General features: G+C 43.9%; 1 protein-coding gene across 5 annotated transcripts in view; it reads left to right on the forward strand.

Annotated features, from left to right (window-relative positions):
• The window catches only part of ASTN2 (astrotactin 2), a 961,664-nt gene that overhangs the window by 757,687 nt on the left and 179,395 nt on the right, over positions 1-24,582 (forward strand). The gene's annotated exons all lie outside the window — the stretch shown is intronic.

The following is a 24,582-nucleotide window of genomic DNA, read 5'->3' on the forward strand; positions in this document are numbered from 1 at the left end:
TGGCCGCTGAGCCTGCGCGTCCGGAGCCTGTGCTCCGCAGCGGGAGAGGCCACAACAGTGAGAGGCCCGCGTACTGCAAAAAAAAAAAAAAAAAATGGCAATTCCGTATGGTTCATCCTTTTCTCGTGCCCACTTTACAAGTGAGGAAATGTAAGATGTTGAGTGATGTGCTCCATGTTGGTCTGCTCCAGAGCCTACATGCTTAATCATGAAATTATATCGCCTCTTTTTCCTCTTTCTATCTCTCTGACTTTCAATTATAGCAGGTCAGGGCTTGAGAGGAGTGTATGAATGATTTAGTTCACTGGTTTGCACACTTGTGTCCATGGAACGTTTTTTCCCAATGTAGTGTTCAGGAACCCCAATCCATAACACCAGGAATAGTGATGCCACTCCTCAGTAAGGAAGAAGGCAGATAAGGCGCCTCTACTTGGTCCCCACTCTTCCCTCTGCAACAACTTCTGGACAGCCCTGGGCCTCCAAAGAAGGTAATCTGGTAGACCACTGACCAAGTCCAGTAGGATGCTATGCATTACGTGCCCCTCCCAAAGCATCTTCCTGGGCTGAGTGAGTGCCAGTGCGTGGTGAGTGGTCAGGTGGGGTTTCATAGAGGACAGATCAGGGATGAGAATAAGGAAGTGAGGAGAGTATCATCAGGTAGAAGACCTGAGGCAGAAAAGAACATGGTCTGTACAAAGACCTATAGAAATTTCCCATGACTAAGACCAAGAGATGGAGGGAGAGCAGATATGAGGCCAGAGGGGACAGAAAGCACCTGATTATTTAGGATACTATAAGCTAGGTCCTGGAGTTTGGACACTATCTGGAGGGCAGCGACGTGCTGAAGATACATGGTTAGCAGGAAGCTGATAGGGTTAGATTTGTGTGGCAGAAAGAGCCCTCTGGAAACGACCCAAATGACCATCGATGGGAGAGCAGTTAAATAAGGTGTTGAATATGCCTACAGTGGAACACCGTACTACAGCCAAGGTGAATGAACTATAGTGACACTTAGTATGAGATGGATGAACATAATGTTAAATGAAGACAAGAAATCCCAAAGATATAGTTTATATAGCATGATACCCTTCCCTCTATTTTAAGTTAAAACACACACACACACACACATACACACGTATCAAATACACTGCCTTTAAAAAATAAATACAGGGCTTCCCTGGTGGCGCAGCGGTTGCGCGTCCGCCTGCCGATGCAGGGGAACCGGGTTCGCGCCCCGGTCTGGGAGGATCCCACATGCCGCGGAGCGGCTGGGCCCGTGAGCCATGGCCGCTGAGCCTGCGCGTCCGGAGCCTGTGCTCCGCAACGGGAGAGGCCGCAGCAGAGGGAGGCTCGCATACCACAAAAAAAAAAAAAAAAATAATAAATAAATAAATAAATAAATACAGACGCAATAGATAGTTTAAAAAAGGAATCAAGGAAATGATGAACGTAGGATTTAGGATGATGGTAATCTTGAGTCAAGCGAGGCAGGGTGACGGCACAAGCGAGCATTAGTTACATGATGGTCGTCAAGTTCCTAGCTGATGTTTAGGTGCCGGATTTGTGGGGCTTTTTGAAAGTGCTAAAAGTAGCTAACCAGCTAACGCTAACTGGATGAACACATAAAGCCTAACCATTCATGGTGCAGCAATGAGCTTCAGTCACGAGCCGTGCATCTCAAATCATCTAACTCTGTGCATCAGAGGTCCCCAGACCAACAACAGAAAAGCCAAGAGAGCCAAACGTGTATACATCTCCAAACCTCTGGTTTCAGGGTGAGAGTCAACTGTGGAAACGTAAAGAGTGGAAGCAGGGAGACCCCTGAGGAGGCTGTTGAAGCTTCCAGTAAATACCAAGGGTCATCTGACCAGTGCCGTGTCAGTGCAGACGACAAAAGCAGCACGTCGGTAGCTCTCCAGGGTTTGGTGAGAGAGGCTATGAATATCCCTACTGACGGCTCTTTCTGGGCCACACTCTCCTCATCTTTGAGGTGGTTCGATACTAGCTAAGTCACAGGACTTTTGTGTGTGTGTGTAATTTATTTTTATTTTTTATTTTTGGCTGCGTTTGGTCTTTGTTGCTGTGCGCAGGCTTTCTCTAGTTGCAGCCAGTGGAAGCTACTCTCTGTTGCACCGTGCGGGCTTCTCGTTGCGGTGGCTTCTCTTGTTGTGGAGCACGGGCTCTAAGCACATGGGCTTCAGTAGTTGTGGCTCATGGGCTCTAAAGCACAGGCTCGGTAGTTGTGGTGCACGGGCTTAGTTGCTCTGTGGCATGTGGGATCTTTCTGAACCAGAGCTCGAACCCGCGTTCCCTGTACTGGCAAGCGGATACTTAACCACTGGGAAGCCCCAAGTCACGGGACTTTTATGATGTGTTCTTGGCACGTGTGGTGGCAAGACGAGCGCTGGTTCCTTTCCTCTTTGCTTAGGAGTCAGGTTCCCCATGTCCAGATGCTATGCCAGCTTCCCTCAGCATCGTCAGTTCTGGCAATGGGTCTTCCTGAGGCCGATTCACGTTCTCTCAGATAGAGAAGCCCAGGAGTGTGAAAGCGGTCACTAGATGTCACTGTTCTCCTTATGTAGCATCTGCTGCTTTTGAAGCACGAGTCCTTCTTTCGTTAATTCAGTATTTTTGAGCACCTACTATTTGCCATGTATGGTGTCACGCCCCAGGAAGTGAAGAGTGGGACAAATGGACACAAATGGGCATGGTCTTTATCTTCATGGGGTTTACAGACTTGTGGAGAAGACAGGTATTATTGAAACACTCCCACCAAATAAGTGAGAACAAACTGTGCTGAGTACCAAGAGAAGTCCAGGCCTGTGGGTTAAAATCGGTGACCGAGGGCTTTGTGGGATCAAGGAAGGCTTCTTGAGGGAAATGACATTGGAATTAGTTCTTGGGGGTCGGGTGCCTAAAGCGAAAGTGGAGGACTGGATTTGGGGGAGAGGAGGAGCCTGAGAGCATTCCGGGTCGAAGGCCTAGCTCCTGCAGAGACCTGAAGGATCTGCAAACGTGGCCCATTTCCCTGAGGCCGGGATGGGGAGCTCCGTGGGCAATGCCGAGGAGAGGCGGCGGCCAGGCTAGGCAGAGCTCTGAGGGCTCTGGTGGTGAGGAGTTTGGCCCCTGATAGTGGGGAGCATAGAGGCATTAGAGCAGGCAGGTAGGCGCTGTCTTCTCAGCTCCAAGCTCCTCTCCTCTAAGTTATACCTGCAAAGGAACCTTAGAGCTGCTTGACTAGTTTCTTCTCTCCCTCCCCAACCCCCAAAGACAGGCCTGTTTAGAGTTTCACAGCAGCCTAGAGGCTGCTGTGCATTAGGCCTTTTCAAAGGAGCCAGGCTGTGGTAGGAGTGGGTAGGACAGGCCCAGTGCAGGTCTGGAAATGATCCTGGCGGGAGGGGAGCGTGGCCCCTGAGAGAGGCTGGTGTGATGAGAAAGCAGCCACTTTCATCTTGGCCATCATTTGTTCCTCTGCCTCTTCCCCAAACCCCCATCCCTTCTCCCAAGGCTTCTCCATCTCTCTGCGTTTCTTTGCAGTCAGAGGCAGGGGCCACATGGGTCAAACATAAAAGGGCCTTGGCCTGGACTCTGACACTGAGTCATAGCGAGGCCGGGGCAAGTCCTTTTTCCTCCCTGGGCCTCTCTTTTCCTACCTGAAAAAGCAGAGAGGTTGGGTGAGTTTCTTTCTGAGTTTCCTACAGGAGACTTGGTCAAAGTGGAATCAGATAGTGCAGGATCTGTGCTCCCCTCAGGTTGAGTTGGGATCCTGACTCAATCCCCTACTCCTGTGGAGTGTTGCTGGATGACCTCTCCAAACCTCAGTTTTTATGTCTATAAAATGGACTCTTGTGATCCCTACTTCATGGGGATCGGGTGATAATGAATGTATAGTACCTGGCATGTAGCATGTAATGGGCTTATGTTTCCTATGATAATGATAAAAATCACGTTTGTCTAAACTGATCCCTTCCTTTTTCTGTGCTTCCTTTGGTGTCTCCTCTTCTAGGTAGTGCTCGATAACCTTGCAGATGCCCAAAGTGCTAGGGACATGACGTTCAGAGTAGGGTCTGCATTTTGTAGGCAAGAGATTAACCTGAAAGGGCAGATCACAAATGGAAGGATTTCAGAAGCATTTTTCTCACTTTATAAATATTACTGGAACTTGTGCTTTATAGGAAAGGATACCATAGGTGGAATTACACGTGAGTAAAAGGATTTCCTTCTGCAGACCTTCCAAAGCAGAATGGAACCATTCTTCTATGTGAGAACACCTGTCTCCTTGAGTTATTTGAGATGCTAAGTCAACTGCTGAGTCCCATTATATGGCATGGTCAGGAAGTATCAGAGAGGGGGTGTGACTCGCCTGAGGTTTGTGGGGCTGTTCAGGCCTCTGCTTCTGCGCAAGGGCCAGGGTGTGCTCTTCATAGCCTTGGGGACCATTGGACACTAGCTTCTTTGGTGGTTGGGATATCCTTGGGTCCATCTCCTTGAATGCATGGGAGAGGATGATGCCTTCTGCCTCAGCTGGAAAGGAGCCTTTCATTACACTTTGTGCTGTGGTTCTGAATAAGCAAAGCAGGAAAAAAGTCTTAACGATGGAGAATTTGATTAATGCATCAATCTTCTCCCTCCACCTGTTAAATGACCCTTACACAGCCCAAAGCCACAGAGCTTAGCTAAGCACAACTGGTGCTTAAATGTACAAGACTGTGTGTGGCTATTAACTTAGCTTTTGGGTGAATAAGAAGAGGCTCCAAATGCAGGAGAAAAAATTGTGTCACGGTGAAGAGCCAGATTGAGCTGTATTTGAGTCCCATCTCTCCCGTTGATCGTCTGGGTGACCTTCCATTTTACTCATTTATAAAGTAGACATTACAGTATCTACCCCTATCCATTTTGGGGTTGGGAGTTTTCTTCGGAAGAACTGGGACACCTAGAATCTGTACCAGGTTCTGTCCTTGATTGTTATATGGCATTGGGCATGGATACTTCTACTGTGTTGGTCTGTTTCCTTATCTGTATGACGAAAAGTATGGGCTAACTTTATCCCACAGTCCCTTTTGACAGATGTAGGGTCAGATCTAGGTTCTGCCCTGAAAATAAGGGAAATATTTTGATGTTGGATGAGGCACCTTGTGACCTGCAATTTATTTTCCATCCAAAGATGTTACCAATTTTACTCCTTAAGTTAATATTGGGAAGAGAAAGATTCGCATATCTTGTACTCCGTCCCCATGACACAGCATTTATGAGTAGAGATGGATATTAAAATCATACCCTCTGTATTTCACAAGTAGTAAAACTGAGACCTGGAGATAGGAATGACTTGCTCTAGGGCACACAGCCAAGTCTGAATTTGAAGTAGTCAGCCATGGCTTCTGACCTTGGCCGTGTCTTTTGTCTCTCTCAGACTCAGTATCCTCATCTGCGAAATGGTGGTAACTTTCCCCATAGGGCTCTCATGTAGAAAAATTAAGAAACTGTTTGCCGGTGTTTTGAAGACTATAAAATACTCTGTAGATCTGGATGCTTTTTTTTTTTTTTCTATTGCTCGAGTCCCTTGAATTCCAATAATGTGATATATTTTTTTTCTTTCCATGCTGCCCTAGGAAGAACCATGTGTAATTTTGGTCTTGTTGTGGTTTTCTAATATTCTAGCAGATCCTTTCCCTCTGCCAGAAAGATTTGTTTGCTCAATTTACACTTCTTGGCTCAAACTGAGAAGAGAATTCCAAATGACTGCTCTTTGAAAAGAAATTAACAGCCAAGATCATCCCCCTGCCCCATTATTGCCACCACAGCCATGCCCACCACTGTGACCACTACCCTTATCATAACCACCATCATCACTGCTGCAGCAGCGTCACCATCACAGCCTCTCACTGGGTGTGTGTAGATACTGCGTGAGGAAAGATAATACAGAGGGAGACACGACACAGATGGTACCTTCAAGGACCTCACAATCTAGGGGACGAGGCAGAAGAGCCACATAAGTAACTAATTGCTTACACATGCTATATTAATTCATGACTTATTTTCAAACAATACAATAGACATTCCAACAGTGTTAGAAAAGAGGGAGAAAGAAACTCTGGTCGGGGGGAGGTAAATCTGGGAAAGGTTCTTGCAGCAGGGAAGGTGGAGGTGTACAGATGGTGGATATAGCTTGAGACTAGTCTGTTGATGATGAAGATAATCCTAGGTACCAGATGTACATTATAGGCCAAAAACTGCCAAGGGCTTTCTGTGCTTTATCTCATTCAATCATCCAAGAACTTCTGAGGGGAATATTATTATCATCCCTATTTAATAGATGAGGAGACTGAGATTCAGAGAAGCTTGAACCCAAGTCTGTGAGATTCTGAGGCTAACCTAGGCCTGAGTTGGAAAACTCTGGCCCACAGGTGACATCCAGCCGGCCATCTGTTTTTATAAATAAAGTTTGTGAAACACCACCACACTCATCTGTCTACACATCTCTATGTCTGCTTTCCTGCCATGACGGCTCAGTTGAGCAGTTGCCCCAGAAGTCAAGTAGGACACGCAAAGCCAAAAATATTTACTGTAGTCCTCTGAAAAAAAATTTGACAAACCTCGGTCTAGACTAAGGTATATTGGAGAAGAAGAGGAAAGAAAGTTATGTCAAATGCTGTGTGACAACCATTTAGAAGAGAAGAACAAAACCCAGCAAGCATTGAGTGCCAACTGTATGCCTGGCATTTTTTTTTTTTTTTTTTTTTTTTTTTTTGCCTGGCATTTTTAAAGTGCCTTATGTGTATTCGTATGTGTTCTCTCACTCTATCCCCTGGCACATTTGCATTATGATGCCCATTTCACAAATTAAAAAAAAAAAAATCTGAGGACTTAGGTAAATAATTCATCTAACATCACACAGCTAGTGACTCTGACCCAGGAAGTCTGTGTCCAAAATGTATGTTTAGTCAATCATTCTTACTACAGGTGTGAAAAATTTGGGAGAGGTAAAACGAGAAGTGATGTGCAGAAGACTGGGTCGCAGAAACTTTGAACGTTGTGCTGTGGGATTGGGGTACCCTGTGAACTATAGGGAGCTCTTGAAGATTGGGGGTCAAGGGAAAGCCGTAACCAGGTGTAAATCTTTGGATAATAACTACATCATCAACAGTGGAAGGGTGAATTGTAGGGACCAGGGCTGGTTTTATGTCAAGGGTTATTAATTTCAGGTCTGCAGATCATTGATATTGAAGGGTTGTTGGATTCTCCATCGCCAGAAAGTGTATGCAGAATTATATATTATTGCATTTTTCTTCTGGGGGAAAAGATACATAGCATCAGCAAATTTTCTAAATGTTTTTGACCCAAACGTTGTAGAACGCTAAGATAAGAGGACCCGTTCGTTGGGGTGTCCACTGCAGAAGTCTATATATGGGATGTCTGGGAGGGTGGGGACTCAATTCAAATAATTTTAACAAATATTTATTAAGGGTCTCCCATGGGCTAGGCACCGTTCTGGGCTTTCGGAATACATCAGAGAGCAAAACAGGGATATATTTCAACCATCTGGAGACTTAATTTCTACTGGAGTGTATGTGGGAGATATAAAGTAAACAATAAAAATAGTGAAAAGTATCGTATATTAAAAGGCAAAGGGGAGGGGAAGTAAAGCAGAATAAGAGGTCAGGAGTGTGTAGTGGAGTGTGGAGACTTGGCTCTCAGAATGTCACAAAGTCAATCAGGATCACTTAGGTTGAGAACGGGGGAGGTGTTTAAAAAATGCAGATTCCTGGCTTTCTCCTACTGATTCTGTTTCTCTAGAGGAGTGAGGCGGAGAATTTTTATTTTCGCAGGCTTCCCAGGTGATTCTGATGCACACTGAGCTTGAGAACCGCTTCTCAAAACCATGGTTCATATGTCTTTCTCATTCTGATATTCCTTCAGGGAATTCCTTGCTTAGGGATTAAGAAAGTCAAGTACTTATAATCTGGAGTAAATCTCTGCTATTGTGGGCCACTTCCTCTCCATCGGTGCATTATGAGAAGGAGGTAACTGGCCAGGAACCAGGCTGTCAGGCAGTTCTTGGCAAGAGGGAAGATCAAAGAAAAGAGGGGGATATAATCCACATATTACTCAACACGCTCATGGTCAATTACAAAAGAGGAACTTAATGCTTGGCTTGTCTGCTTGCAAAACTGGAAAACATAGCTATTTCATGAGACCAGAAAACTACCAGATTCACTAAGATATGCAAGACAAACAGACTTAGCAAATGCAAGCACTTTTGCATGTCAGAGTGTAGAGCTTTTTTTTCCCCCATGGGACATTGAATTCAGTTAGCAAATGTAATAAAAAAGAGAATCACAGAATGTCTTTTCCTGGTACTTTTAAGAACAACCACTTACTGAGCACTTCAATTGTGCCAGGAGCTCAGCTCAAACACTTTATGTACTTAGTTCACTGAACTCTCTGATCAACCCCACACGATGGGCACTATTATTATCTTTCTTTTCCCCTTGGGAAAAATTGAGGCACAGAGGAGTTAGATCACTTGCCCCAAGATCCTATAAATAAGAACTGGTGGAGCCAGGGTGTGATCTGAGCAGTTCTGCTTTTTCTCATTTTGCTGTAGTCTCTCTCTTAGCTACTTCCCTTCAACGTTTTAATCAAGTGTAAAAAAATGGAAGTCTAATGTCTACTAAAGACACTATCATTGCCTAATATTACCTTCTTCTGCCACTGTGTCTTCATTTCTTTCACTCAGTGGCCAAAATATTTGAAAGAACAGACTACCTCTGCTGTCTACACTGATGCACCCCCATTCATTCCAGGGCTGGCTCCCTCCACCCAGTGGAAATACAGTAGCTTCTCCTCATTTGTAACCCATGCAGACACCACATTTGCCATAAATGACTTTGCCTTTCTTTTGATAGGCACCGTTTGATTTCCATCTTAGTTCTTGTAGTCTGGAAACCAGCGAGACATCCTTGATAACTCTTCATCCTTCCTCCTGCGCTCACTCCCGCCCCCCCCCCCGCCCCCAAACTATAGCTCTTTAACAAACCTTGTAGAATTTTCTTCTTAGGAATTTCTCAAATATGTCCACTTTTACCCATTTTGCTCCAAGTCTTGGCTGAACTATTGCGGTAGCTTCCTAACCGGCTAACAGTGACCCTCACCTCCTCTAATTCATTTTCTTCCCGGTAACCAGAGTGATATTTTCAAAGTTAAAACGTGCTCACATCACTTTTCCAATGAAAACCCTTAACTGGCCTCCAGCTGCTCTCGGGATCCAGACCAAGGTGCTTACCGTGGCCTACAAGGGGCTGCCCTTCTAACTTCTTAAAACTCCTGATCTTCCACTTTCTGGATCTGTGCTTTGTGATGCCAAAGAGCCTTGGTACATGCTGTTCCCTCTACTTGGAATTTATTTTACCCTCCCCCTCCTTTCTTCTTGCCACTGATTTGACTGCTGTTCACCCACCAGATTGCTGAGGCTTCTAGATTTGATAAGATCCCCCTGTTTGTTCATCTGTTTACTTTCTTGAGGCTTTTTATCTCTCTTTCATAGCAGTTATCATAATTTCTAGCTATACTTTAATGTATGTTTTCTAATTGTTTGATTAATGTCTGTATCTCCTCCACATTTTATTATTTTGTTTTATCATGACAACATTGCCAATGCAGAGGGAAGAGCAGATAAACTCAGGAATGAAGGCGTCTAGTCCAACCCTGGTCTACTTCTTGATTCCTTTCTGCCACATCTCACAAATGTTACAGAGCCTGTGTTTGAACATTCCCAGTAACAGCTTGCTCAGTGACCCCTAAGCATCCTGTTTCCCTCACTTCTGGAATATCCATTCTGATAATGAGTCAAAATATTTTCCTGTACATTAAGAGGTAAACTCCATAAGACCAGGGTCTGGACAAACTTTTGTTCAGCATTGCACCAGTAGCTTCTACTATAGTGTCTGACTCATAGTAGAAGTTCAGTAAATATATTTTTAATGAGAATAACTAAATGAACGTGTGAAAAATGAATGACCAACTTGCAGCAGCATGCTTGCGTGGTGCTTTCACATACACCAACTCCCTTAATTCTTTCAATAGTCCTATGAAGGTAGCAGTGTTTATTTTCACTTTACAGATTAGGAAACTGAGGCTCACAAAGAGTGGGTACCACCCTCTGAAGCCCCACAGGGCTACCAAATGTCAGAGCTGGGGCTGGAATCCCTTTTCCAGCTGTCCCACAAGCACTCATCAGTCATACAACCATCATTTATCTGGGTGGGTGTCATGCAAAGCAGCCAGGGTAGGGCTGGGTTTCCAGGAACAGAGCAAGCTGCAGGCCCCATCCCTGTTGGAGCTTATCCCTGTTCACAGGGGGCTCTTCTTGGGTCATTAGGCAACTTCAGTCAGCAGTGATGCTAAGGGCGTAGAGAGAATTCACCAACAATTCAACTCTCTCTGCCTATTTCTCTCTAATCTTAGGAGAGGGAAAAAAAAAAAGTCATTCCAGATGTGCCTCCCAATTCACCAGGCAGATGCGGTCGAAAGCAGCATGAGTTTGTACCATTACACAGTTGGTAAATCTGTGCAGAGCCTTCTCTGGTCAACAGAGTCATGTCGTTCCTTGAGTTTCTGAGCAGACGTGTCCCAGACCATAAATTTAAGTCCCAAGAAGAGGAGAAACCCTCAAGTAATTAGCTTCTTCTTGAGCTACATGTTTCTTTTCTTTTTTAGATTCATCTCCAAATTTTCCCACTTGGGGGAGCATTGTCAAATTCCTGGTTTTTCTGCTACCTAACTCCAAACCAGTTTAGTTTAGAAAAGTATAGCATGTACAAAGCTAAAGTGACTAGTATAATGAACCTCCATGTACATATCATCTTCTAGTTTCAATAATAATCAACTTTCTGCAGGTCTGCATCAATGGCTCTGTCCCCTCTAACGCTATATAATTTGATATGTAAATGTTAAAGTTCGTATTTCTAAAATATAAGGACTCAAAAAATATCAATATCATTGCCTTGCTTTCCAAACTAACAATTCCTCTACACCGTCAAATATCTAGTCATTGTTCATGTTTACTAGATTGTCTTACATTTTTGGTACCAGTTTGTTTGTTCAGATTGGGATCTAAATAAGATTCAAACATTATGATTGGCTGATAATTAAGTCTCCTTTAATCTATAGGTTTCTTCCTCCAACTCTTTTTATTCCTTGTGACATTTTATCAAGAAAGCTGGGTATAGTTCCCAGGGGATTTTGCTCATTGCAGCCCCATGGTATTATTTAGCATGTTCCGCTACCCCTGTACTTCTTGGTAGTTGGTAGTTAGGTCTAGAGGCTCAACCAGGCTTGATTTTTTGGCAGTCCGCCACAGCCAGTATTGATAGACTTGTAGACCAAAGTGATCTAAAAGAACAGTTTTGTCTTTGATGCCGGTCAAATCTGTCATCAAGTCCTGGCTGTTCCCTTTCTCCTGTGTGACTTTTGGCAAGGGATTCTGAGCCTTAGTTCCTTCAGATGTGTTGTGGGGTTAATAATAATAATAATACCTAGTTTCTGAGGTTATTGTATTAAATGAGATGGGCATCTAACATGCTTAGCCTTGTGCCTGGTGCATAGCAAGTGCTGAGTATAGACGAGCTCTTACTTGTCTTACTTCTCCTCCTCCCTGTTCTTCCCCTTGTCCCTCCTCCTTCATCTGTCCCACGTTTCATTATTATATTTTATGATCAAAACAGTGTGTGTGAGAAAGGAAGAGAAGACAGGCTCAGAATGGAAGAGATTCTCCAGGCATCTAGTCCAGCCCTAGTCTGTTGCTTGATGCTTTTCACCCATACCCTGCAGGAGCCTGTGTAGGATACTCCCAGGAACAGCCTGCTCAGTGATCCCTAAGCAGCCTGTTCTCTCACTACTAGAATATCTTTCTTTATATTGAGTCAAATTATCTTCCTGTACATGCCCTGTCTTTATTGTTTCCTGTTCCATCCATCAACACTGTACTGAGATGGACTTACCAGACAGAACATATGTTTTGGAATCAGAGAGATGAGGATTCGAATACCAGCTTTGCTACAAAATTTCTTTGTGTCTTTGGGCACAGTACTTAAGTTTTTAAGCTTCTTTTTTTCTCATGAGTAAAATGGGATTAATAATGTCTACCTTATAGAATTGTTTTGCAGATTAACAAATAATCCACGTAAGGTGCTTAGCAGCAATGTTTGGCTTATAGAAGCAGCTCAATAAAAGTTTGTTCTCTCTCCTAGTTCTAAGTGACAGCCTTTCAGGTGTTAGATGACATCTTTGGTCTCTGTTGGACTTTTCTTCTGGTAATCATCCCCGGTTCCTGTAATTGTTTTTCATCACGAGTCTGTTTCTTATCTCAGACTCAGTCTTATCCCAGCCATTCTGAGTATTAGCCTGTGAAAGAACTCAGTATGCCTATGCCCTTCTTGATGTACGCTTTATGAAGAAAGAAGTTAGAATACACAGAGACTGCTTTACTTGCCTGCAGCATTAAGGGTAGAATCCAAGTTTCTTGCTTCCAGACTTTTGGATCTGCCCTGGGTCACAATAGCTTCTATCTTTACTGTCATGCTCATAGCATTCAAAACATAATTTTTGGCTCGCTAAAGGGAACGGGAGCTCAAAGGGGAAATCTCGTATTGGTGTCACAAGCCAGTAGTTATGGGACCAGAATTTAAACCCTTGTCTGTGTGGTCCCATAGCCTGTGGTCTCAACACATAAGCTATAGAGACTACCTCATCATTGGCCCTTCCTCTTCTCTTGGACACGGACAAGCTATTCCATCATCAAGTAGCTTTTCTTGGAACCTAGAGTCACCTCCTGTCACTATCTTTTTCCTCACCTTTCCTTGATGATAAAACATCTTGCTCCATTCTTACCTTTTGTGGTCACTTCTCAGCCCTTTAGAAGCTGACTTTGGTTACACCATCTGCTTGAAGTTCTCGTCCTAAAACTCAACAAGGACCTGTTTACTCAAGCCAACACCCTCTTCTCAACCCCTTTTTAGACGCATCAATCCATTCTTAAAAGAGCTTGGGCTTGGCTCCTTCGACTTTAGTTTGCCCAACCTGAATCCTTTCCAGAAATTATTGCTTCCCTTCAAAAACTCAGAGGGAGGGCCAGGAAGTGGAAGCATGGTAGCTGCTTGGGGGTGGGGGATCATACATTAGTGAGGCTCTGTCCATCCCTCCATGGTGCTTCTCCCATAGTTGTTTCTTGAATGTGTGGATCCCATTTTGAATGGAACGGGAGAAAGTGGGAATTTAGATATATGTCTAAGGTAGGTATATTGGTATAGCTCTATACTTATATATAGATAGATAGCTTTATTTACTAATTTTTTTTCTTTTCAGGGAGTTACATTAGTTACATTCAAAGTAAACAGACTTCTTAGTGAGATTTTGAAATTTTAGGTGATTTAGTGAGTTGTTATTGAAAGGGCCCAAGTTTTGGAGTCAGTCAGATCTACATTTGAATTCCAAATCTGCTTACCTGTTGGATGTTACCTGCTTACCTGTAGTGAACAGGTGACTTAGCCTACCTGAACTTCATTTTCTTATCTGTCAGATGGGGATGATAAGAAGACTCGCTGCCTAGGTTGCTTCTGGGTATTATATCAGATGACAGATGTAAAGAAGGGCGGTATAAGAAACAGATAGACCTAGGCTTACATTCTTACTTTACCAGATATCCTGGAGCTATAAGTTAAATACTCAGAATCTCAGTGAGGATGGTAACAGTATTTAACCCACAGAGTTGTTGTTAGGTTGCATAAGATTATATATGCAGAGCACTTATCAATGCCTAGAATGATTAGAAACTCAATCCATATTAGTTGCAGCTTCTTTCCTCTACCTTTGTCTTCTTCCTCTTTCTTCTCTTTCTCTTTCTTTTCCTCCTTCTCTCTTCTGCTTCTGCTATTGCTGCTGATTAAAGCATCCAGCACAGAGTAGGTGTACAGTAATTGTAATTGCCTTACCGTAAGGCATCAGCCGATTAAAAAACTGAAAGGGTAGTCAGTTCACAGAGACTAGGAAAGGCATGCTTCCCCAAAGTAAAGGTAATCTTACCGTCTCTGATAGTTGGTTCTAATGACATATTTCTCCCCATTGTAAAAATGTTAAAAAGAATAAAAATAATTCTGAGTGTAGATGTGCCTAGAATCACTGTTGCCTGTAAATAATTGTAAATAACTTTACTACATTCATAATAAACAATAGTAATTCATAGTAACTATCTTGCTTCCATTTAGGGAACATCCAAGTTTAAAAGCTTAGTCAGTACTCTTTAATTATCAAATATATGTATATGTGTGAACATATATGTGGTTCTGGCATTATTTTAGGCACTTTATAAATTATTCTTTTGCCATTCTTTACTGAGGTAGGTATTAATACATCCCCATTTTACACATGTGGGAATGAAGCATAGAGAACTGAAGTCACTTCTATCAAGTTTGCTCCATGATGACACTAAGACTTGAACCCAGGGGTTTGGTTCCAAGGATCGTATTCTTAACCTCCATGCTCTGCCATCCCTCCAGCATATGTAACGTCCTTTGCTAGATTAAGGGATCAAGATGTCTCAGAGTCCAACTTATCAGCATGGAAATAGGGCTACAATGAACCTGGTAGAAATCTCCCTTTCCATAATTTTTTAGCCAGATTTCCAAGGCACCTTCTCAAAGGCAAAGATAAACTCAGTATGGGTCTAGACAGCATGTCCCCTCCTCTCCTCCGACCTTTCTCTCCCTGCCCCTACCCACAGGCCCAACCATGGAAGCCCCACCAGCTGGAGAGACTACCTCCCTCAGATGCCTCCTAAGGGAAAATGGGTGTACTGGAGAAATGAGGTCACCAGTGGCCACAGAAGGGAAATTTTGCAGTCCTTTACTCAGGAACTCACCACTAGCTTAAGCTAGCATTTAGCAACATAAACTCCACAATCTTGGACAGATCCTCCACTTGAAACCTTCCCACCTGCCTCTCATCTCCAGATGTTCTCACCACAGGGGAAAGGAGTTACTATCTGTCAAAGGACAGCAGGCCTTAGAAGACAGGTCTTGTCTATTGGGTGGGGCTGGGATCCTTGGCTAAAGGCTTCCCTTAGGAAGAGTGTGTGAGTTCCATCCAGGTTTCCCCTTCCAGGACTGAGCGGGCCAGGAGCAATGCCTTGTAGGAGACAGGCTGAGAGGAGGAGCCATCCTCTGAAGAACTTGGATTTGTACAGGACTGAGAAGCCCTTGGCAGTTCAAGGTCACAGGGCAAGATGCCTTGGGAAGATGACTCACGATTAGATGTATGAGGCTACTGATATGGCTGTGTCTTCTCCCTGGAGTTATAACTGATGTTTCCTATTGCTCATTCATCACTTTCACAATTGCTATCAGCTCAGTGACAGGCAGGACAAATGGTCTGGAGACAGTTTGGAACAATGTAAGCACAATCTATTGCCCTGATGACTGAGCAGGTCTACTAGGATAACATAGATGAGACATCCAAAGAGCTCTCAGTCTTCTAGTCCTCAGAATTTACCACTCATTCATGCAACACTTACTCATACAACAGACATTTATGGGGTACCTTCTTTGGGCCAGGCCTTGTGCAGGAAGGAGCTTCTGATAAAATAAGGCAAAGAACTCAAAGTTCAGTGGAGAGGACAGATGTGCAAATAAATAGTTCTATAAAATATTGTGGTTCACTAACAGATGTGTTGTCCAAGGTGCAGTGGAGGCCTTCAGTCCTGTTGGGAAATCAGAAAAGAGTTTCCAGAGAAGATTGCAGTTGTAGTGGGTCTTAAATAATGAGTATGATTTGATCAAAGGTAGAATGGAGTAAAGGCATTATAGGCTGAGGGAAACCATGTGCAAAGACACAGTGGCATCAAAGTGTGTTGCCTATCTGGTCCATGGCAGGTGGTTTAATGTAGATGTTATGTAGGACCAAGGAAGACTATAGTCGTGGGAGATGAGCTAAGGAGATTGTGTGGCATCACTGTGTGAAGGGCCCTGTGTGCCAGGCTAGGAAACAGAATCTTTATGCTTGTCTCAGTCATAGCTCTTTTATTGGTAAAAAGAGAAACCCACTGAAAGAGTCTAAGCAAAAAATGGAGAAATTATTATAATGATACAGTGACTTCTCATGTGACTCAAGGACAGAGAGCACAGCTGAGCTACCAGCATCCAGGAAGCCACTGTCAGCAGTAATCCTGGAGCCTGACATTCTGTTTCCCTCTGCAATTGATTGGTCCCCCCCGCCCTCTCTCTCTTTCCTTCCTCCCCCGCCTCCCACCTTTTCTGCTTTCCATCGATGTGGCTCAACATGCCAAGCCCAGCCTAGCCAAGTCTAGCCTTGCATCTCATACCAGTTCAAGCACTCAGAGAGACCAATGAACATTTGAATCTAAATTCCCAGGGAAAATATGTGATTGTTCCAGTTTGGGCCAGTTTTGGTCCCACTACTCTTGGCCAAAGCAACAGGCTGATTTTTCTTTAGTTCAAATATGCACACCAAACCATCTCTTGTATCTGATAACCTGAAGGGTATCTATTAAAAATCCTGTCAGTTTTTATTCTCAGCCTGAAGTACCCTGACTCAGGGGGATACACTAGGATATGCCAGGATATATCTAAAGCCACAGGATAAAGAGATCAGAGATTCTTGAACTTAATAATACCTAAGAATCACTTGGGAGTGTATTCAGTCATGGGTTCTGTAGCACCTCTCCCAAGATTCCGATTCAGTGGGTCTGAGTTTGGCCTGGGAATCTGAATTTCTAATAAGTGTTTCAGGCCATTAATGAGGCAAGAGGGCCAGGAATCATACTATGAGAAACACTTTGGGAAAAACTCCATTGTTTTAATATTAAAAGCAATCTAAGTCTATTGTGGAGTGTAATTTGCATAAATAGAAAGAGTCTTCAAAGTAATTTTGCACTTGTTCCTTCTGATCTTTGGCATGCTTTGCACAAAAAGCTCTAAAGCCCTTCCATATTTTACTGGAGGGTGTGGAAGGTTTTTGGGTCAAGAACTTTGGCTCTTAGATCTCCTGGGCTGGTCTCAGGAGTAAAGTGAGTATCCGGTAGGAGCATGGCAGAGGTTAAGAGCCCAGGATTATCCTGAGGCCCCAGGCAAAGGAGAAATCTTCCAAGCCAAGGCCAACAGGAGGCAAAGGGACAGAGATGTGACAGGATTAGGGTTCTTAACATTAATTAACTTATGACAGACCAATTGATTAGTCAATTACTGGGCCCCTACTCTGTCAGGCACTAGGGATTAAATGGTAAACAAAGTAGACAGGGCTCCAACCTCAATTTGTACAGTCTGTTAGGAGAGACAGACAAGCAATGACACAGACAATAAAATACAACACAGGAAAATAAGTTTTGTGATAGGGGAAGGTGGGAAGAGATGTGTTACAAAGGAAGGGGTCTATCCCAGGGACCAGGGACTGCAAGAGGTGGTCTCCAAGCTGAGAGCTGATGGACTGGTCAGTGGGGGAAATTATTAGATGGGGGAAGAGTGTTCCAAGGAGAGAAAATAGCATGTAAGAGGCGAGAGGTGAGAAAGCATAGCTGGAAAATAGGGTATAAAAAGCATGGTCGCAGGAGGTGATGTGTTTGAATCTGAGTCACCCTAGGTTGGTGACATTGTGCAAGTCACCTGATCACACGAGTCTAATTAATTAATTTGGCTGCACTGGGTCTTCGTTTCGGCCTGTGGGATCTTCATTGCGGTGTGCGGGGATCTTTAGCTGCGACATGCGTACGGGATCTAGTTCCCCGAACCAGGGATCGAACCCAGGCCCCCTGCATTGGGAGCGCGGAGTCTTAAACATTGGACCACCAGGAAAGTCCCCAAATCTTTTTAAAGTTTCAGCCTTTTCAAAGATTGCATGGAGACAATGCAACCTAATATACGGGTTTATTATGAGGATTAAATTAGCTCACAGTGGTAAAGCATTCAGGCTTTGGAATTTGACACATTTAAGTTTGAATTTTGCTCTGCCAGATATTGGCTATGTGACATAGGCAAGGAACCCAGGCTCCCTGGGGCCTCAGTCTCATCTTCTGTGTAATGGGAGTGATAGAGGTACCCGAATCATGGTATTGCTGTGCAAATGAAATGACTCCTCATGGCGAACGCTGAGCACTGTGTGTGGCATATAGGTTTGCTCAAAATTGCTCCCTGTTATTTTTAATGCTTTAAAACCCAGCACTTCATCCTCTACGTGAGATGGATGGGCGCTAAAATACGGAGTGAACTGACAAGAAAAATAGCTCCTTGCCTGAGGGTCCTATAACCGTATCATCCTGTCTCTGTACATCTTGGGAAACAGACAGCTGACAGAGCCCTGTGTAGGAACGTCTCAGTGAGTTGTATATTTATTTCTCAAATATTTTTTCATTAGCAGAGGTAAGTGTGGCAAGAAGGGGTTTGGCTGCTCCTAAACGTCTTCCCCCGGTCGCCCAGATTAACAAGCTGTTCTGTCGGGCTCTCATCATTCAGGCGAGAGTGGCTTGAAAAGCAAACTTTATCCTGACAGGGGAAATTAGGTTTCGTTCCTGTGATTTATAGAGCTATAGATTGAGCTGCACAATTTCTCATAAGGAAATGGGTCCTTGCCTATTAATATTCCTTTACTGTGTGGCCTTGTGAGTGGGGGGATCTAACTCAGAGGCTGAAACTGAGGGGTAGGGTAAGGGAGGTCAGGGGGCACAGCTTGGGATTCAGAGTTAGAGGCCCTCTGCTCTGCTGCATTCAATCTGGGGGACCTGGGCTGGTATCTCTTCTCTGACCCTACATTTGCTTGTCTGTACGGATTACTGGGAACAGTAAGAGCTGCCATGTCCACAGGTTGCTAGGAGTCTCATAGGAGCTAAGAGACAGATGTCCCAGCACCAGACCTAGAGTAAAGAAATGCGTAATAGGTGTCTCTCTTCTTCACCCCACTCCCCCCTTTCCTCAAAAACCATCAATGACTTGCTCATCGTCTGTGAGGCCTCTTCTACAGAGAAGATGTTAACTGACAGGAGTTTTTTTTGTTTTTTTTTTTAACATCCTTATTGGAGTATAATTGCTTTACAATGATGTGTTAGTTTCTGCTGTATAACACAGTAAATCAGCTATGCATATACATATATCTCCATATCTCCTCCCTCTTGCATCTCCCTCCCTCCCTCCCTATCCCACGCCTCTAGGTGGACACAAAGCACCAAGCTGATCTCCCTGTGCTATGCGGCTGCTTCCCACTAGCTATCTATTTTACATTTGGTAGTGTATATATGTCCATGCCACTCTCTCACTTCGTCCCAGCTTACCCTTCCCCCTCCCTGTGTCCTCAAGTCCATTCCCTACATCTGCATCTTTATTCCTGTCCTGCCCCTAGGTTCTTCAGAACTTTTTTTTTTAGATTCCATATATATGTGTTAGCATACGGTATTTGTTTTTCTCTTTCTGGCTTACTTCACTCTGTATGACAGACTCTCTGTCCGTCCACCTCACTATAAATAACTCAATTTTGTTTGTTTTTGTGGCTGAGTAATATTCTATTGTATATATGTGCCACATCTTCTTTATCCATTCATCTGTCGATGGACACTTAGGTTGCTTCCATGTCCTGGTTATTGTAAATAGAGCTGCAATGAACAATTTGGTACATGACTCTTTTTGAATTATGATTTTCTCAGGGTATATGCCCAGTAGTGGGATTGCTGGGTCATATGGTAGTTCTATTTTTAGTTTTTTAAGGAACCTCCATACTGTTCTCCATAGTGGCTGTATCAATTTACATTCCCACCAAGAGTGCAAGAGGGTTCCCTTTTCTCCACACCCTCTCCAGCATTTATTCTTTGTAGATTTTTTCATGATGGCCATTCTGACTGGTGTGAGGTGATACCTCACTGTAGTTTTGATTTGCATTTCTCTAACAGTTAGTGATGTTGAGCATCCTTTCATGCGTTTGCTGGCAATCTGTATATCTTCTTCGGAGAAATGGCTATTTAGGTCTTCTGCCCACTTTTGGATTGGGTTGTTTGTTTTTTTGATATTGAGCTGCATGAACTGCTTGTAAATTTTGGAGATTAATCCTTTGTCAGTTGCTTCATTTGCAAATATTTTCTCCCATCCTGAGGGTTGTCTTTTCATCTTGCTTATGGTTTCCTTTGCTGTGCAAAAGCTTTTAAGTTTCATTAGGTCCCATTTGTTTATATTTGTTTTTATTTCCATTTCTCTAGGAGGTGGGTCAAAAAGGATCTTGCTGTGATTTATGTCATAGAGTGTTCTAGCAGGAGTTTTAAAAATAAGCTTTATTTTTAAGAGAAGTTTTAGGTTCCCAGCAAAATCTCAGTGTAAAGTGCAAAGTCCCCATACACTCCCCGCCCCCCCCCACAGAGTCCTTCCCATCATCATCCTCCCACACCACAGTAATGCATTTGTTACAATCAGTGAACTGACACTGACACATCATTATCACCCAAAGTCCAAAGTTTACATGAAGGTCCACTCTTGGTGTGCACTCTGTGAGTTTTGTCAAATGTACAATGATGTGTATCCACCGTGATAGTATCATACAGAATAGGTTAACTGCACTAAAATTCTCTGCACTTCCCCTATCCATCCTTCCCTTCCCCCAACCCCTGCCAACCACTGATCCTTTTACTGTCCCCATCGTTTTGCCTACTGGCATGAATTTTTAAGGATCCCAGGCAGTATATCTGGGATGAGAAGTTTTAAAGGGGGTGGGAAAATTGTGGACAGCTTTGAGAAGAAGCAAAATCCAGAACACAAATCAGAAAATGATTAGAACCAGCCATGCTGTGGAATGTATGTTCCAAGTTGAAGAAAATACAGGTGATAATAAGGCCCAGAGAGGGTAAATGACTTACTGAGGTCACACAGCAAGTTAGGCAGAAAATGTTAGAGTTCCCTGGGATTCTTGTGTCTGAGCTCTGTAGCCTCTTCCTGTGAGACTTTATTCACTCCTGAGCCTTCTATTACATTGAACTATATAACATTGCTCACGTTTGACTTAAATGTAAATGGCAGTTACCTATAGCATTTTCATTGGCCCATTCCCATAGGTACAGTGAAAAATCTCAATATATGCTAAAGGTGGGGGGGAATCAGGAACATAAATAACATTTTTTTAAAAATGGGTTGTGTGTTTGGAGGCTTTGCATTTCAGAGCACAGGCTCTAGAGCCAGACTCCCTGGGTTCAAATCCTGGCTGTGCCACTCACTAGCCCTAGGATCTTGGGCATAAATGTAAAATGGAACATAATAATCATGCCTACCTCACAGGTTGTTGGGAGAGTTAAATGAGTTAATATGTCTAAAGTACTTAGGGTTGTTGTGAGAAGGAATACATATAAAGTGTTTAGAACAGTGCTTGGCTTGTAGTAAACACTCAATGTTAAGTGCTGTTACTAATATCCTCTAGTTAGTGAGAATATTGTTCATGATGGTAGGGTCAAATGACCTGAGTTCAAATCCTTGTTCTACCACTTTTTAGCTGGGTGACTTTGAGTAGGTTGTTTCACCCTTCAGACCTCAGTTTCCTCACCTGTAAAATGGGGATGGTAACAGCAGAATCTGCTTGATAAGGCTATTGAAAGGATTGAATGAGATAATGTGTATTAAAATGCTTATGACTCTCTCAGTAAATGTTGCTATTATGTTTGTTTCCTATCTAAAAGCATAACAAATTAGAGGCTTGAAGCCAGTTCCAAAGGTAAGCAGCCTTGTATAGTGAATGTTAGTTGATACGAAAAACTTAGTTTATTTTCTGACAGATTCTTGTGGTATAAACTTGCACAGGTCGCTTTTCCTTTTGGGCCCCTTAGTCTGTGCAAAGTTGTGAAGGCCAGTTTCACCTTTCAGGACTCTTTCAGGTCTGAAATGCCAGGGATCTGGGGCAATGAGTCTGTGTGTGTATGCACTTCAGAGCCCTCTCACTCCTGGGATAAGTATGTAATTTAAGGTGTCTACTTCCCTTTGATCAGCTGCTCCCTAGTTGCTACCTCTTCTAAGTAATCTTTCAGGATTATTCAGAAGTGAATTACCTGCTGTTCCAGTTATTCATTCCTACGCAATCCCCAAAACTGGTGGCTTAAAACAGTGATCATTTTATGATTGTCTTTAATGGTTCTGGGGGTTGACTGGGCTGAGCTGGGCACTTCTGACTTGGTTCCCTCATGTGGCTGCAGTCAGCAGGTGTCTGTGGCTCGCCCATCTGGCAGATGACCTTGGCTGTTGGCTGGGTCCTCAGCTGGGTCTGTTGCCTGGAATACCTACATGTGGCCTTTCCATGTGGTCTGGGCTTCCTTACAGCATGGTGGTTGGGCTCTAAGAGTGAGCATTCCAAGAGACATGATGTGGAAGCTGCCAGTTTCTTAAGGCCCGAGCCCAGAAATTGAAGCAGCCGTTCTTATTTTGGTCAAGCAATTGTAGAGCCCAGACTCAAGGGGAGAGAACCTGGATCCCGCCTCATGGTGAGGGAAATGTCAAAGATATTTAGGGTCATGTTTTAAAGTCACCACACCTGCCTTCCTGCTCTGTTTGGGAATAAGAAGTCTTAAGTCAACTAACATTACCCACTTCTCTTCCCAAATGTTCTCACACGTGCTGCTTAAGTATGCAGTGATTGATTTGTAACGAGATGACCAGTTAATCGCCTCACTGTCAGGACACACCAGCATTACTTATTTTTTTCCCGAAGAATGGGGGCTCCAGCCCCTGGTCTCCAACTCCTGTAACTACCGGGCAATGAGTGAATGGCATCTCCTATAGCCACTCTAGGGGGTGTGCTGATGACCGAATGACAGGCGGCTCAGGTAGGTCCTATCCGAGAGGTCCAGGCCAGGCTATAAACCACATTTCTGCCTCTGCACAAGCACTGCTATGATGTCCTCTTCAACCCTTCTATGGTCATCAATCCTAGTCCCTCCTGGCCAATCAAGTGTGGTCAGCATGGGCTCAGGAATTAGTCTTCCTACAAAACTAGAATGTCACCCACTTCCCTTCTTCCCGTCTCTCTCTAGGAACATAGGAGCCTGTTATTTTAGACCCAAGTCCTTCCTGGGCAAAGAACTATCAACCTACTCTCCTCCAAGCAGTAATCCCAAATGCCTCCAAAAGGGATTCTACTTCCATACACCACCCTGACCCCTTTTCAACGACATCAAGGAATTTAGTCTTTTTAAGGTGACCAATTGCACTTCCGTCATCTCTTTTGCTGGAAAAAAACCCCAGCAAGTATGCAAGTTTATTCTTTGGCTGAGCATCCTATTAACATATATCTATGGAATTTAACACATATTTTGGGGGACCCTACAATGTGTTGACTCTTTTGGTTGGAGCTGGGGAGAGAGAGATGAAACAAATATATTACCTTGGCCTGGAGGAGCTCCCAGTCTGATAAGCAGGAAGTACACACAAACAAGCAAATTGCAAGGGACTGTGACGTGCAAAAATTGAACGAGAGGAGAGAGACAGACTCTCTCAAGTGACAGGGTCCTGGTGGACAGAAGGTTTCCTGGATTTCAGCAAGGAAACATAAGTGGGGAAAGGGCATTTTAGACAAAGGCACAGCATGAGCAAAGGCTTGGTATGAGGCAGTACGCTCCTATAAGATGGTATGTGCTAGAGCACAGAGTAGGAACAGTAAGGAGAAGATGGGAGAAAAGCCACAGGCTGAACAACAGAGGACTTTGAAATCAGATTAAGAGGTAGAGGCTTCAGTCGTAAGGTGGTGGCGTATTTGAAGGGGTTCAAGCAAGGGGGTGGAATGGGCAGTGAAGTTTTAGAAAGCTGGGAGAGGATGTGCTGGAAAAGACCGGAGCTGGAAGGCCAGTCCAGGGGCTATGACAATTGCCTAGAGAAGAGGCATTACTAACCTGCACCCAGGAGACAGCCATGGGGCCGGGGGAGAGAAGTTGGTTTGAAACCTGTTATGAGGTAGAGGGAGGAGCCCAGGGTAACCCTCAGTTTCTGTCTGGAGGCACCAAATTGATGGGCGTGCCCTTCACTGATATGGGAGATACAAGTAATCTTGAGGAAGGAGAGCATCACACACACATTTTCCTGGCCTTATGGTATCATTTATAAACTTGGTTCATTTCACTCAGCAATCCATGTGAATTTTTAATTCAATTTAACAAATATTGGCTGACTTACGTTATCTGCTAGATACTGTGTTAGGTACTAAAAGGAAGCCTGGTGGTAAAAAGGCAATCTGTTTGTTTCTCCAGAGGGCCTTTCATCTCAACTGGTATGGGTTGAGTACCACCTGACCAAGTGTATTAGTACTGAAGGTAACAGATTCATGAAGCTTTGAGCGAGGACTTCAGGGTATCTTTTTGGTTATACAAAGCAGAACCATCTCCGTATCAAAAGTAGCGGACTTGGTGTCAGCCCCTGAGTATAATTTTTCAGCGTAAAAAATAGTCATCGTGGGCTTCCCTGGTGGCGCGGCGGTTGCGCGTCCGCCTGCCGATGCAGGGGAACCGGGTTCGCGCCCCGGTCTGGGAGGACCCCACATGCCGCGGAGCGGCTGGGCCCGTGAGCCATGGCCGCT

The sequence above is a fragment of the Physeter macrocephalus genome, chromosome 9 (genome assembly GCF_002837175.3).
Source record: "Physeter macrocephalus isolate SW-GA chromosome 9, ASM283717v5, whole genome shotgun sequence".
NCBI classification, from domain to species: Eukaryota; Metazoa; Chordata; class Mammalia; order Artiodactyla; family Physeteridae; genus Physeter; species Physeter macrocephalus.